Source organism: Dendrobates tinctorius, unplaced genomic scaffold (assembly GCF_039654945.1).
Source record: "Dendrobates tinctorius isolate UK_male_01 unplaced genomic scaffold, ASM3965494v1 ptg000032l, whole genome shotgun sequence".
NCBI lineage: Eukaryota > Metazoa > Chordata > Amphibia > Anura > Dendrobatidae > Dendrobates > Dendrobates tinctorius.
The window spans coordinates 41,617,396-41,631,900 of record NW_027361700.1 but is presented as its reverse complement, the minus strand read 5'-3'; the positions used below and the strand labels follow the sequence as shown (position 1 = coordinate 41,631,900).

The 14,505-nt window shown below is 44.0% G+C and overlaps 1 long non-coding RNA gene across 1 annotated transcript; it reads left to right on the top strand.

The window, feature by feature from the left end:
* The first annotated feature begins 9,536 nt into the window (after positions 1-9,536).
* Positions 9,537-13,216, top strand: LOC141086702 (uncharacterized). Its single transcript, XR_012231647.1, has 2 exons — positions 9,537-9,996; positions 11,929-13,216. It is a non-coding gene; the product is annotated as an uncharacterized lncRNA (long non-coding RNA).
* The last annotated feature ends 1,289 nt before the right edge of the window (positions 13,217-14,505 follow it).

Genomic DNA, 14,505 nt, shown 5'->3' with positions numbered 1-14,505 from the left:
TGGGAAGGAGGCATCAGCGCCTCCTTCCTGGACAGCAGATTGCGTAGGACGTAACACAGGGCCCTCAGTCACAGATTTTGTACCCAGGCAGTATGCCCACCTACTGAGGTGCTGTATATATGAGCAGTATATGGAATATGCTACAAAGGTATAAAGGGATGTGTGGGTAAGATTTTCGAGCTAACAGCACATATATAGAGCATGTTTCATTACTCATATAATTATTCTGTGTAAGGCCTCTTTCACACATCAGTTTTTCACCGTCAGGCGCGATCCGGCTTTTTTTGTAAAACCGGATCCGGCGAAATGCAATGCCGGATCCAGTTTTTCCCCATTGACAGCATTAGCACTGGATCGCGCCGGATGGCATTGCGTTTCATCCGTTTTTTGCCGGATCCGGCTACTTGTCTCTTTCCGGCGTCTGGAAAAAACGGCTACTGTAACGTTTTTTGTCTCCGGGGAAAAAGCCGGAAGCGCCGGATCCGACGCTTCCGGCTTTTTTCCACAATGAAAGTCTATGGGCGCCGGATCCAGAAAAAGACGGATCCAGCCACTGGATCCGTTTTTTTAAGTCTGCGCATGCTCAGATCCAATTGGCCAGCCCCCAGGAAACAGATATAACCTGCTAGACGGATCCGGCAGAAAAACGGATCCGTTTCTACAGTTCTCCAAAATTTATGCCGGATCCGTTTTTTCTAAAAATAGCCGGATCCTGCCTGACGGCAAAAAACTGATGTGTGAAAGTAGCCTAAGGCTGAAACCTGAAGAATTGTGTGAAGCATATTAATGCATTCATGTTCCAAAATGTCCAAGTGCAGACCCAAAAATCAACATCGGGCTGTCAAAGGCACTGTGAGAAGGGCAACACAATAAAAAAAGAAGAAGAATAGAATATATAGAGATTAAGAGTGGAAATTTGACCTTTGCACAATGTACAAAGTTTTCCAAAAATTACGCAAGGGGTCTGTGTCATACACACTGAAAGAGGCCCTGATGGGGACCTCACAATACATTTAGCAGTTATTACAAGAGGTAGAGATAGGGAGTAGAAGTTTTACCAATGTACAATGTGCAAAGTTTTCCAAAAATTACCCAAGCGGGCTCTATCACACCAGCTGAAAGACACCTTGATAGGGACATCACAATACACTTTGCAGTTATTACAAGCGGTATATAAAAAAATCATAATTTTCTATTGGTTTAATAGTGTATCTTTATCTAGCAGTTGAGCAACTGGCGCAAAGCATGCTGAGATACGCAAATGTGACTATTTACCTCTAATTTTTGTGAGTCTGCTATTGCCATGTGTAATAAAGCTGATATCTTTAAAAAAAAATTGCCACACATTGCTACTGTAGACACAGTGAATTTGTACATAACACCTCTGTGAGGGTACTTGCGAAAAATAAAGACAGGAAATTATTTTTTCATAAGCATAAAGCATTCCATATAAAAAAGGGTGACGTTAAGGGATGTGGATGTGGTGGTGCCCGCCAAGGCAATGGTACAGATCAGAAGATGACTGGATCTTGTTCTAGCATGTTGTCAAAATTTGGTCAGCGTGCTACACCACTGACGAACCCAGACAAGTGCGAGAATGGTGTGGGTTGGATGACAGACAAAGGCTCCAGTGTGTTGATAAACAGCACTATGAAGTGTTCCACACAGTCCAAGCTCAGTAGCCAAGAGGCTGGGCCTCTGAATCCTCAACTTGGTCCTCCATCCTCCCACCATCAAGAGTCCCAGGAGGCATATGACCCCAACGCTGGCCACTCTGAGGAACTGTTTGTGTTCCCTTGTAATACATTAAGCCTCTGAACATGCACTATTAAAGAGAGTCATGAAAAGGTGGAGTGCAGTGATGCCCAAACATTTGAGCACCCACGGCCAGGAGAAAGCCATGTTGGGGAAGGTCAATTCATGTCTGAAGAGGTGGAGGATAATCATGATGCATAGATCCCTTCAGGTCAGCCTAAATTCGAAACTCAGAAGGAGGATCAGATTGATGAATTGGAAGACGACGTGGTCGATGATGAGGCCACTGATGAAACTTGGCACAGTGGCATGCCTAGTAGCCTAGAGCACAGCCATGTAGAGAGGGATGGAACTGTAGCATAAAAAAAGGCAAGAAGAGTTAGTGTTTTGACCAGAGAGAGAACTTGGTAAATTGTTCGTCAGAGCCCCCCATTCGGCTAGATAACAGGAAAATGGTGTGTTCTTCCCCTGTATGGCAGTTTTTTCTGAAATTCCTTCAGACAGTACAACTGTAATTTGTAGCATCTGCCAAACCAAGCGAAGAAGAGGCAAGAACATCGCCAACCTGAGCACCACCAGCATGCAAAAGCACATGGCAGCCAAGCACCCCAGTAGGTTGGCGGAACGCCTGGGTACAAAATCTGTGTCTGATGGTGCCCCTTCCCTGTGTTATGGCCTTCCCAATCTGCTGTTGATGAAGCAAACACTGATGTCTCCTGCCCATAACCTGCAGTTGCACAGACACAACAGTCAGCAACCACATCCAATTTGTTGTCCCAGCGCAGGTTTCAGTTGTCCCTGCTCCAGATGTTTAACAGAAAGCAGAAATATCCACCGACCCACAGACCCAAACGCTAACACCCACATTGCCAGATTACCAGCCCTGGAAATGTTGCCATTTTGACTTGTAGGAACTGAGTGTTTTCGTGACCTCTTGACGGTGACAGCCCAACGGTACTCGATTTCCAGCTGCCACTATTCCTGGTGTGCCATCCCTGCGTTACATAAGCACATGTTACACAATATCAGCCGTGCTCTGGCCAACGCAGTCACAAGGAAGGTCCACCTATCCTCAGACACGTTGACAAGTTCTTGTGGACAGGGACACTACATTTCCCTTATGGCACACTGGCTGAACCTGGTGGAGTCTGGGACAGAATCAGTCGTTGGGACCTCACACATCTTACCCACACCAAGAATAGCTGGCCCAACTTCCATCAGGGCTTCAGCCTCCTCATATTCCAATTCCTGTCTTTCCTCCTCCTCATCCTCAGTGGAGCTAGCCTCCCCGTCACTCCCCAGCTGCCTTGGAGCTATGCTGAAGCTCATCTGTTTAGGTGATAAAGCTCACAATGCAGCAGAGCTATTGAAAAGATAAAATAACAGACCGATCAGTGGCTCTCCCCGCTGAACCACCAACCAGGTCTGGTTGTGTGCGATAATGAGCGTAACTTGGTGTTGGCTTTAAACCTTGGCAAGCTGGAACATGTTCCATGCATGGGTTACATGCTAAACTTGGTTGTACATCAGTTTTTAAAAATATACCCAGACTTGCCAAGGTAGGCTGTGTCAGAGCACATTTCCGAAGGTCATCTCAGGCTTTCACTGGACTATCTTCGCTGCAGTAGCGCTTTAATTTGCCCCATCATTGACTGATTTGTTACCTTCCCGCATGCTGAAACTCAACCTTTCATACGTTGGCAAGGTTTAGTGAGCAGCAGAGGGCAGTGTCTGAATTCCAGCTTCTCAGTGCCCTTCAGAGTAACACTCAGCCCCCACACATAACAACTACTGAGTGGTTGTGGATCGCTGGCATATGTGAGGGTCTTCAAAACTTTGCGTACTGCACCAAGATGGTGAGCACTGATGATGCTATTATCAGAGTAACCATCTCGCTGCTCTGTCTATTAAAACGTTCGCTGCAGAATCTCAAAGAGGAAGCTTTGAATGCAGAGCAGGTGGCTATGGAGCAGGGTTTTACAGTGGCTGATAACACAGCTCAGCCTCACACAATATTCTCAGGCCAGATTGGGTGATGATGAGGAACAGGGGGAGGAGGATGAGTTTTTGGTCTGCGTTACAGATGGGACTCCCAATCCCAGCTTCATGCCTGTCCAGCATGGATGGCCTGAAGAGGAGGAGGCTATGCATCATGAGGAGGAGAGGATGGTTAGTATTATTCCAGTTGAGGACACTGAATGCTTGACTCTTTGTAGTCTACCACACATGGCAGAGTTCATGTCCAGGTGCCTTTTTCAAGATCCTCGTGTGAAACACATTTTGTCCAGCATGAAATACTGATTCTGCACCTTTCTTGACACTATTTAAGGGGATATCTGCAATGTTTATCCTTAGGTTTACCAACATGTCCAATCTAGCTTAACCCACATGCAAACGTGGGCTGATCAATGCAAGCTTAATAATCACTAAGTCCAATGCCCAATTTTGCAGCATACCTGTCATTTCACCAGAGCATATTTTTGTTGCCCCTATTCCCCGAAAATTAAAACTACTTTTGGTGCAAATACCAGTATAATATATAAAGTAACTGTCTCGATTTTCAAATGCTGTAACTTACCAGCACCTCTTTTTCAGTGGGTGGTTTTTAACCATTATCATTTTGCCACCAGTATAGCAAGTATTAGACTTTCTCTCACTTCCCAGCAGGAATTCCACCTGCTAATTTCCAAAACTTGCCTGACCCCTCCTTATTATGCCTCTATCTAGTTTGACAGACATTAAAGGAAGAGCAGACCCTCTCCTGTAACTTGCCTCGCCTTCTTTATTGAAATAATAGTGATAAAATTCTGACATTCGGCCACCACTAGGGGGGATACTAGGCGCTTCCTGCATACTAATTATACATTGAACTTCATAATAAGTTTGTATACAGAAAGCTCCTCCTGATGATAGAAGAAAGTCTAAATCAAATCATTTAACTGTATGATTACAGGAGATTTGGAGCTATGTATAAAAAACCTGTATATTTACAAGTGATCTAAGTTTGCTATCTATACAAATACAAACTATTCATCCATGCCATCAGCCATTTTACATTCATATTTTTCATTGTCATTTTAAAAAAAATCCTGCCCCTAAACTATCATAAAAATGTCCATATGTGACTGATCTTAGCAGCTCTTTTTATAGGTTGCACTTTAATAAACTGCTGACTTTGGGTCTGGTGGCTGTAGAATTTTGAGCAGTCTTCTCAGTGTTGACAGCATAGTATAGGAATAGAGACTAATGCAGTGTAAGCACCATGGATCACAAACCATTTAAGAAACTATGTCCCAGCGTCTGCCTTGCCTGCTTTTCAATGCCTGGCAGAGCTGGCCTAAATGACACATATCCCGGGTGGTCTGACTGTGTGGGAGCCCATAATGTCTGAGAAGCACAGAAGTATGTGTTGAGAGGCTGCTGTTTAAATTTTCTCAATCTCACATCTGGCAGGAGATGGCTCCGTGCAGCGAGGTGCAGAAAGAGGATTAGTACCTTATAGAAATCAGCTTGTTGGATTTGTACTTTATTCCTGATCGCATCCTAAACAGTTCTCTGTGTCTGTATTTTTACCACCATAATCTTTTTTAGCAGGAGAAGCTGGGTGATGAGTGACCAATTGGGTCTTTTTTTAGCTCACACACATACGGTGGCATAGAGAGGATGGCCGTGAGGAGGTCTAACCTAGAAAAAGGGACCACAACCGGAAACCTCTCTGATACCAGTCCTTAAAAGATGGCAAAGAGTTAAAATAAAGTTCAAGGTAAAGTTCTTAGTGGGCTGGGTTTATGGCGAGTGGTGTTATGGGCAGGGAATGTTTTCATGCTCAATTTTTAGGTGACTCCGGTCCTTGGGGCCCATCCTAAGACAAAGAAATGCTACACAACCCAAATTCTTTCAGCAGCACTAAATATACATTTATTAGCACACTATTCATTCTCACATCTTACCATGCCCTCATAGGGACATATCTATAGGAGATACAATGTTAGCAGTTGCTCCGTCGTCTTATAGCTAAGAGTGACCCAAAGTCCCTTCGCCATATGGGAATACACCAGTATTATAAATTACATGATGGATAGGTAGGGGGGCTGTGCTTTCTGTAGCTGCTCTCTAGTCTGCCAAAGAGATGTTGATCCTGAAGGGTGGTTACCTCTCTATTTAGTTGATCCCCTCTAAATAAGAAATAATAGTTCATTATTAACCAGACTGCCTCTTTAATGATGGGACAAGACAGAACCAGGCAGAATAAAGGCAAAGAAGTGACCTTTTTGGCTTTGCTGTCTCGCCCTCTTCCCAGTCTTCATTCATAGGAGTTGCAGCAGGTGGGAACTATCCTTGTTAGCAAAATCATGATTGTTGTTTTTGGCAGCTACCAAAGAAAAAGATGGAGAGAGGCGACCTGCCAAAACCTAAATTGCCAGACGTCTGTTTTTTTGGTCATCAACCAAGAAGACAGTGTTTAGACTGACTCCTAATGAAGAGAACCATAAATGGATAACAAATAATTTTATTTAGCCTATTAAAATACATAAAATGCTACCTGTATTTATTACAAACAAACATACCCCAGGGGAATGGCACAATACAGGAACACAAAAACCACAAAAGATGTTCATAAAGTTCCCTTGAGCACACCATATATAAAATGGAATAATAAACAGGTCAATTTACATATGGAGAGAGGGCCCAAAAAGTCTTATTATTACTTGCCAACGGCATTAAATTACTAAAGTGCCCTTTGTTCCTATAATTGACCATATGTAATAAAGTTATACCGCAATAAATATATTGCAAATCGCATAAGTGCCAATGATTTAAGAGAGGTGTACTTACTAAAGGGAAAAGAGGTGATTGCAGCCCGCAGTGCTGACCCCGCGCCCCAACGCGCGTTTCGCCCGCTTGCTTCTTCCGGGGGCGTCTGTTTTTTTGGGTTGTGTTCCTGTATGAATGTTATTTGGGCTCATATTTGCACTTTTCTGCTCTTTGTTACAGGATCAAAACTGTAAAAATTATGAAATTTTATCCTTTTAATATATTGCATTCATCATATTACATAGCGCTGTATACTTACAATTGCTCATTTTGCCCTTAAACCCAGCTAATTCTTCTCTTTTCTCTGCTCTGCAGAAACAGGAAGTCTCTTGTCACTGCATTTATCATTCCTCTCTTCAACTTCTGACCCAGCTGCTCCTTCCTCCTCCTGTCAGGGTCTTTTGCATTGAATTATGACTCATACAAGTCAATTTGACCTCCTGTTTCGCCATAGAGCTTAGAAGGATGCAGCTAGTCAGCTTTTAATCACGATGTCATAGACCTAATGGAAAACAGAAGAATTATCTGGATAGAAAGGCAAAATGAGCAATTGTGAGTACACAGTGCTATGACGACTGCAATGTATTAAACATTTTGATGGGAGTGTGTTTTTAAGGTGCACAATTATAAAGTTTTTATCTGGTTGACAACCATTTTCATATATCTTAGCAGTGAATTCTTAATTAATAGAGGTAAGACAGCTTTTTGTTTCTCATCACATAGAAAACGCACTGATTTGAGTGGGAAGTGTAAGGCTATGTTCCCACGTTGTGGATTTGCTTGCAGAAATTTCTGTGCAGTTTCTGCATCTCTTGGCAGAAAATGCAGTGGAAAATCCATGCATTTTTGATGCGGTTTTTCATGCGAATTTTTATGCGTTTTTTCGTAAGTCCATAGAGCTCAATAAAGATATATTATTAAGAAGAAAAAAAATTGTGATGCCATTTCCTTGTTCAACCTCTTCTTTCTCATTCTCCATTGAAGACCATAATATCATTACATACCATGTTCAAATTACAGGAAAGATGTATATCTTTGTACCGTGTTAGCCAGTAGATAGAAAAATATTCAGAATTGAGAGTCCTCAGTGGTTGATACCTTTTAATGGCTAACTGAAAAGATGGTAACACATTGCAAGCTTTCGAGACTACTCAGGTCTCTTCATCAGGCTAGACTAATACAAAATCTGAAATCACATATTTATGCACAATGGAATCTGTCCCATTTAAGGCATCCAAAACACATAAAGAAATCTATTATCTATAGCCAAGCCATCAGATACAATCGTATATGTTCCAACCCCATGGATAGAGACAAACACCTTGGTTGCCTCAAAAAGACCTTTTTGAATCAGGGTTACCATCCAAGAACAATTGAAAGCCAAATTACAAGAGCCACCAGAATGTCAAGGAATCACCTGCTACATTACAAAGCTAAAGAAGAAAATAACCGCTTACCTCTATTAGTCACCTTCAACCCAAATCTGGAAGCGCTAAGGGGAGCTGCACGGAAATTACAACCTTTACTACTAAAAGATGCCCGATTACAATCCATTTTTCCAGACCCCCACTACTGTGCTTTAGGCAGCCCCCAAATCTAAGAAGTATCATTGTCAGAAGCTCCCTGTCCTCTCCAACAGCTGGAGGAACCTTTCCTTGCAACCAGAAAAAATGTAAAACCTGTCCATCTATAATGACCACGGACCAGATAAAGATCCCCAATTCACATCAGGACTACAAGATCCCAGATACTTTCAGCTGCATCACATCTAATGTGGTGTACTTAATTATTTGTACTAAATGTCCAACTGGGGGTCTGTATGTGGGGGAGAAATGGCAAAAGTTTAGAACAAGGATGAATGCTCATCGTCACACAATAAGAGAAAAAAGAATGGATTTACCTGTGGCAAAACATTTTTTGTACGCCTGATCACAGCAACATGGATATGAAATTACTGGTATTGAAAGGTAACTTCACATCTCAGAGAGAGAGGAGAGTCTGTGGGTATAAATTTATGACGACCTTTGACACTCTCAATGCTGGAATGAATGTGTCGCATGGATTTATGTCTTTTTACATCAATTAAGGAATTTGCTCCTAAGACCGTGTGGGGGCATCACAACACATTAGGAGACCCCAATCAGAGGACAATAAAACATCCAGACTCCTTATCTCTGAACTGGAGCAATATTTATGTTTTTCCCTCTCCCATAATCACAATTCTGCTTCACGTCACTTGTCTCATCTATTACATTTTTTCTGTGCTGTATTGTGCATAAATATGTGACTCTTCAGATTTTGTGTTAGTCTATGCCTAATGAAGAGACCAGAGTAGTCTCGAAAGCTTGCAATGTGTTACCATCTTTTCAGTTAGCCATTAAAAGGTATCAACCACTGAGGACTCTCAATTCTGAATATTTTTCATGTTCAAATTATAATGTTTACACACACAAAACAAATATAAGTGAATATATACAGTATATATATATATATATATATATATACTGTATATACAGCTCTGGCAAAAATTAAGAGACCACTGCAAACTTTTCAGTATGACTGATTTTTCTTTATAGGTATATTTTTGAGTAAAATATAAATTGCTCTTTTATTCTATAAACTACTGACAACATGTCTTCGAATTTCCAAACACTAAATTTTGCATTTATTTTCAGAAAATGAGAAATGGTCAAAATAACAAAAAAGTACAGTGCTTGCAGACCTCAAATAGTGCTAAGAAAACAAGTTCATACTCATTTAGAAACAACAACTCAGGAAGAGTTCAGAAATCAATATTTTGTGTAATAACCATGATTTTTAATCACAGTTTTCATGTGTCTTGGTGTAAGGAGACCGGACCTCAGGTACATGCATGCTGGAAGCCTGAGCGGGGTGAACCTTCCCCTGCTGCCTGGGGGAAGCCGGAGAGAGAAGGAGCTTTCAGCTGACAGGAGGGGGCCGGGAGAGACAGAAAAGGGTGAGCAGCAGCCAGCAGATAAAAAAGGATAGCACGCGAAACAAGGGACTTTGGCGCCAGGCAGAGCAGCGCGCAGAGCGGTGAGTGGCGCGCTCTGCCTTCCCTTCCCTCAGAGAGTACCGGCACTGTAGCAGGTGGCATAGAGAGGTCCCCGTCACCGGCAAAGCCAAGCGTGTACAGTAGCACGCCGAAGAGAGAGACTGCTGCGGAGCCGTGCAAAGCGGAGCAGGGCTGTATACCCCGGGCAGAAACGAGCCGTGTACATTAAGTTGAGACGTGCACACCAAGTAGAGCTGAGCCAGCCATGCAGCAGCCAGAGAGAGAACATCAGCAGCACGCAAGCTAATGCCAGGCGTCACCTGCCACCAACAGCAAGGACCAGAGAGAAAGGAACGTACAGCGTGAGTCCGGTGACTGTCAGAAAGCAAGGCACAGAATGCTCCGTGTCCGTGAGTATAACACACGTGCCCCATATGAGTGACCGAAGACAGAACAGACCCTTGTACCCTGACCGTGGCGTTAAACAACTTATGAGCCACGTGGGGCTTGTACCAGATTGTGACCCTTTTTACCGTCTGCCACTTTGAGCTTGCTTGACCGAGGCTGTGAGGAGAGTTGTGCAGGAGTCTCGTCGAGCTTAGACAGTAGTCGTGGCCCTTACCTTTGTAGGAAACTACAGTATATGGACTAGTGGCAGTGGAAGGTACTGGAGACTGACCACTGTCACCAGAACACTGGAAGTATTGTTGCCTGCTTGACCCCATTAATGAGGACACTATGTCGGCCATTGCCGGCACCATTGAGTTCACAGCAGGAGCTGCAGTTTTAGGACTTCCTTATACATTTGCTAATATTTGAACCACTGTATTGTACTATGCCTTTAATACTGTTTAACTCTTTACCTCCCTGCATGGAGTATTCCCTGTTGTGAGTTCATTGAGTTCTCCTTCCAGGCTCCCTCTGGCGGTAACAGGAGGTAGTGAGGCTGATTTAGACAGTAGAGATCTGCCACCTGATAATGAGGATGATGATTGGACCTCAGGAATCTCAGATTGGATTTAAGACAGCCGACACCTTACTCTGGTGCTGGTGATTCCTTCTGCTTGTCAGGTCTTGGTTCTCAGCTCTGCTCCAGTCAGCTCAAGCTAAGTTTCTCTGCTAATGTTCACACTTGATTTTGTTGTCCTATTCAGTTTTTTGTGTGGTCAGCCAGCCCCGGCTGGGCCTGTGCTGAATTTCCACTCTTATTTATCTGTATTTGCCCATTTGCTTTTTGTCCTTTATTAGATTGAAATATTCTGAGACAGCAAAAAGAGGCCAGAGTGCTGATGTAGTGGGAGAAGTCTAATGACTTCAGGGTTAATTTTGTTATCAGAAGTGTTGGACATTATTTTGTAGGGTTTTTGACAGATTGCAGACAGTGTCTTTCCTTTCCTCTCCTTTCTAGCTAGTTTGGGCCCCATCATTTGCTCAGCCTATTTTCCTGCCTGTGTTTGTGTTTTCATCTTGTTTCACTGTCAATACATGTGTGGCGGCTGTCTATTCCTTTGGGGTCTGCTCTGGGGCAGTTAGTTTTCACCTTTTCTTGCTTTAGGCTTATTTAGTCCTCTGGCCGTGATGAGGCATCTAGGTTCATCGTAGGTACGCTCCACGACTGCTGCTAGTTGTGTGGTTAGGATCAGGGATCTGCAATCTGCATAGTTACCAACCTCTCTGGTTTCTCTGGGCTTAGCATGTTTAGTTTTTTCCTCCTCGGTGACCCATTCATAACAATTCCCCCTGTAAATAAACCTGTTAACCCTTGCTCTACCTGCGTCCCGTCACTGCATCCCTCGTTCCTGCTCATACTCTTACACTTGGCGTAATTGGCAGGATGCAGTCTAGGGGCGCAAAGGTGGCAAACCAAGCGATTGGGGGTGCTCCAAGAGCCAGTATGCCGCTGAGGACAATTTTGAGTAATCTCCCCAAGTTTACAGGGAGCAACGGTCTATTATGGAGCTGGACTGTATCCCATGACTCCTGCGTTAGCGGCAGAGGTTGCCCTGATGGCTCTAGATGGAGAGGCCAGGGATTCCGTCATGCTACGACCTCCCCATGAGCGAGACACCTTTGACAAAGTACTGAAAATACTCGAAGAGACACATGGAGACCCCACGGACGTAGGAGAGTTATGCACGCGCTTATTTAGGCGTATTCAAAGAGAGGGGGAGACAGTGAAGCGGTACATGAACGCGCTACAGGAGCTACACACTACAATTCTTAAGGAAGATGGCATAGGTATAGGACCCCCCCGACATAGTGCATCGAGACCAGTTAATGACGGGCCTGAGAGATGGCTTTGTGTGAGCGCCTATGAACTAACCCTCTCATGATTTTTGCAGAAATCGGGGCAGAGGCGCGCATAGGCGAACAGGAACAGGGGCTTGCAGCCTTGACAGGGATGGTCCGGTGTGGCAGAGTACCCACCCCAAACGAGGAAGAGCCGAAGTGGTCCTGCGAGACTGTGTAAGGGGCTGACATTGCTATGGACAGCAGAAACACACTGCCCCTTTAAGAGACAGCACCCCCTTGGCTGATGCGATGGTACAGTCTATTCTACCCTTCAAAAGATTGCTTTGGTTTGCTCTTCCAGCTATGGAGAGGGGAGGGGCTGTTTTCCCAGTGAGTGTTTGGAGCTGGGAGTCTGCAGGAGACTGACATGAGGAGAAAAACGTGCAGCTTAGAACTGACTGAACCTGTGGGATTGTGTATACTCTTCTGGGGATAACAAAGGTGATTTTCCTGTGTTACTGCATGGAGCCACGAAGATCTACAAGGAAGGAATTCAGAAGAGGGAGTTCACCGTGTCTAGGAACAGGTTCGGAATTGTCACACAAGGACAAGACCACGTTGCACAGAGCTGCCAGGGAGGACGTCACATCATCTTGAAGAGAACTGCAGGGGGCCCCCGGGAAAGAGCTGAGACACCAACTTTACCGTGAGTGTTAACCCCGTGTGCGCACATGTTTAGGGCTTAGCATAGGCTGCAATAGACAGAGCACGGTAGCCGTGCGGCCGAAGTAGTAGCCGCAAGTCAGGCTACAGTTAGAGTAGCAGCATACTGTACTTTATTGTATTGTTTTGCCTTTTGAAAGAATACACTGATCTGTAATAGTTGGTGCACCATGCCATTTGTATGGCCCAGCTAGAGAACATCACTTTTGTAACTTGTTTTATGTCATTGAATACCACTGTTTACACTTTCCCAACTCTGCATTCCTTGTCTGCAAATAAATTAACCCTTTGTTGCTTGCACCTCATCTTGTGTACCGTAGTCTCCCTGCATTGTGGTGGTCCCCAAACCATCGCTTCAACTGTGAAGAGAGTTGTGCAGGAGTCTTGTCGAGCTTAGACAGTAGTCGTGGCCCTTACCTTTGTAGGAAACTACAGTGTATGGACTACGGGCAGTGGAAGGTACTGGAGACCGACCACTGTCACCAGAAGACGGGGGTATTGTTGTCTGCTTGACCCCATTAATGAGGACACTGCATCGGCCATTGCCGGCACCATAGAGTTCGCAGCAGGAGCTGCAGTATTAGGACTTCCTTATACATTTGCTAATATTTGAACCGTTGTATTGTACTGTGCCTTTAATACTGTTTAACTCAGTAAATAAACCTGTTAACCCTTGCTCTGCCTGCGTCCCATCACTGCATCTCACGTTCCTGCTCGTACTCTTACATTGGCATGCTTTCCACCAGTCTTGTACTCTGCTTTTGGGTGATTTTATGCCACTCCTGGTAAAAAAATTTAAGCAGTTTTTTGTTCCCATAGACTGTAAGTCCGCAAGGACAGGGTCCTCTCCCCTCTGTACCAGTTAGTCATTGTAAATTTTGTTTACTGTTAACGACATTTATAACTTTGTATGTAACCCCCTTCTCATGTACAGCACCATGGAATTAATAATAATAATAATGGCTTGTGACTTCCCATCTTCCTCTTAATTGCATTCCTGAGGTTTTCAATGGGGTTCAGGTCTGGAGATTGGGCTGTCCATGACAGGGATTTGATGTGGTGGTCCTTCATCCACACATTGATTGACCTAGCTATGTGGCATGGCGCATTATCCTGATGGAAAAACCAGTCCTCAAAGTTGGGGAACATTGCCTGAGCAGAAGGAATCAACTGTTTTTCCAGGATAACCTTGTATGCGGCTTGATTTATACATCCTTCGCAAAGATTAACCTGCCCAATTCCAGCCTTGCTGAAGCATCCCTAGATCATCACCGATCCTCCACCAAATTTCACAGTGGGTGCAAGACACTGTGGCTTGTACGCCTCTTCAGGTCTCCGTCTAACCATTAGATGACCAGGTGTTGGGCAAAGCTGAAAATTATATTCATCAGAGATTACCTTACTCCAGTCCTCTATGGTCTAATCCTTATGGTCTTTGGCAAACTTCAGCTTTTTTCTAGCTTTACATGACTTGAGCCCTGCCTCTAAGAGCCTGTTACGAACTGTTATTGCCATGCACTTCACCCCAGCTGCCATTTGCCATTCCTTTTGTAGGTCACTTGATGTCATCCTGCGGTTGCTGAATGACATTTGAATAAGATGAGGGTCATCACGGTCAGTGGAGAGTCGTTTTCGCCCTCTGCTGGTCTGTAGCTTTGTTGTCCCCAATGTTTGCTGCTTGACCTTGTTGTAATGGGCTGCCATCTTAGAAATTTTAAGGACGGAGGCAACATGACGCTAACTGTATCCCTCTGCTAGCAAAGCCAGAATTGAGCCCTTCTTTTCCTCACTCAAGACTTTTCTTTTCAACTCCTTTGGCATGGTTAAAAGTTATTTTTCATTCCTTTTACTTTTGGGATATTACTAGCACTTGTTTTGCCATCCATCTTGTCCTATTGCAAGAGGATTGTGAACACCACAGCAGGGTTTTTTTTTATACTTTCCTTTGTTAAATAAGATTTGAT